The sequence below is a fragment of the Sinocyclocheilus anshuiensis genome, unplaced genomic scaffold (genome assembly GCF_001515605.1).
Source record: "Sinocyclocheilus anshuiensis isolate Anshui unplaced genomic scaffold, SAMN03320099.WGS_v1.1 scaffold1162, whole genome shotgun sequence".
NCBI lineage: Eukaryota > Metazoa > Chordata > Actinopteri > Cypriniformes > Cyprinidae > Sinocyclocheilus > Sinocyclocheilus anshuiensis.
Genome location: NW_015540875.1, coordinates 3,123,654 through 3,125,932, shown reverse-complemented (window position 1 = coordinate 3,125,932; position 2,279 = coordinate 3,123,654).

Here is a 2,279-nt window from a genome sequence, read left to right as displayed (position 1 = left end):
TATATATATATATATACATGTATTTTGTACATAAATATGTTTGTATATGCAGTGTACAGAATGTGTCCTTTTACACCGATTTCTCTTTTTCTCGATATGTGGAAAAAGAAAAAGCATAACAGAACTTTGTGGGAATGAAAACTCGCGTAGGCGACTCGTCGGCGGAGTTATTCGAAGCACTTTTCGCTCAGGCTGATTGTATGCAGTCTGAAACCTACAATGCATCGCCATGAGTCCGACACGCATTTTGCCAGTCTGAAGCTTGCACTCATTTTCTCACTGATTGAGGTGTTTTGTAACAGATTCTGGGTGACAAAGCAATGCTTGTACATAAATATATAGGCTTAATACCTACCATATGTTTGCATATATCAGCTTTTCCAGACATGAGTCACCTGCTAATCTTTGCAGCTTTTGCATCTTCACTTGCTTTTGATTTCAATCGGTGCCGTGTGTCAGATGAGGTTATTTTGGATCGCTGTAGAAAATCCCCATTTTACTCTGCTGATCTTTTGTATGGCCTGATGCTTTATTCCCTCATTACTTGCCTAGCAACTCTTCCATGCAAGTAATCGCTTCTTTGCCCCCTGTAAATTAATGGAGTTCCCATGATGTGCCTCTTTCTAATAAACTTCAGTTGGTCTCTGTCAGCCATAAGCCAATCACAGTCATCTTTCTTGACAAGCCATAAGCCCCGCCCCTAAATTTCCATTTTTGAAAAGGGCAGACACTTGGGAATTTTATTTCTTTTTGTATATATTATATTAATAGCAAGAGTGGTATGTCAGAGTGTATTGCCGATGTTTTTGGATTTGTTATGAATGTTGATATTCTGGTTATTGAATTATGATTATTATTGTAATATAATGACTGCTGTTATCATTTCATCATTCTTTAGTTTATTCAATACTGTTAAAGACTTTCATTTCTTTTTGAATAAATCGGAAGTTATATTTTTCGGGTGGGCTAATTATAGAAATGAAATCAATTAAACAGATTAATAAAGAAATAAATTCTTATTGAATTCATTTATGATTGTGAGAATGAGTTTTTTATCTATCTATCTATCTATCTATCTATCTATCTATCTATCTGTCTGTCTGTCTGTCTGTCTAGTGTTCTATCTGTCTGTCTGTGAAAAAATAAAGTTGTGGCCATTTCAGTTGACATAACTGATGCCACTCCCAGGTTCTTATGGTCTATCAACTCAAATGGAGAAAACCTATCTTAATTAATACCTTCAGCCAAAGTAAGATGAAAAGAAGGAAAAGAGATGGAAGCTTGTGATTTCAGCATTGCTGTGTCTTGTCAAACATGTTAGAAATGCAGCTGCCAGGTGATGCCAGATGGTCTGTCTGTTAATCTTGTCTAGAGAAGAGGGGCTGATAAGAAGATTTTGAATGAAATTGCTATTTTAAAACAGTTTGTGGCTGCATCTAATTTGTAGCTGCTTAAAGGGATACTCCACCCCAAAATGAATATTTTGTCATTAATCACTTACCCCCATGTCATTCCAAACCCGTAAAAGCTTCGTTCATCTTTGAAACACAATTTATGATATTTTGGATGAAAACCGGGAGGCTTGTGACTGTCCCATTGACTGCCAAGTAAATTACACTGTCAAGGCCCAGAAAAGTATGAAAAGTATCGTCAGAATAGTCCATCTGCCATCAGTGGTTCAACAGTAACGTTATGAAGCGACGAGAATACTTTTTGTACGCGAAGAAAAAAACAAGAACTTTATTCAACAATTCGTCTCCTCTGTGTCTCTCCGCATCACCGTAGCGCCATTTTGGAGAATATCCGCTGAACGCAAGCAGCGTACGCTCTTCTGTGTCAGCCGCGCTGCAAGGATGCGCTGTTTTCGTTCAAATCAAAGCGTAAATACACGTAGAAAACATATCCTTGTGTCGCGGCTGACACAGAATAGCGTACGCTGCTTGCGTCCAGTGGATATTCTCCAAAATGGCACTACGGTGTTGTGGAGAGACACAGAGGAGATGAATTGTTGAATAAAGTCGTTATTTTTGTTTTCTTCGCGTACAAAAAGTATTCTCGTCGCTTCATAACGTTACGGTTGAACCACTGATGGCAGATGGACTATTCTGACGATGCTTTTCATACTTTTCCGGACCTTGACAGTGTAATTTACTTGGCAGTCAATCGGACAGTCACAAGCCTCCCGATTTTCATCCAAAATATCTTAAATTGTGTTCCGAAGACGAACAAAGCTTTTACGGGTTTGGAACGACATGGGGGTAAGTGATTAATGACAAAAT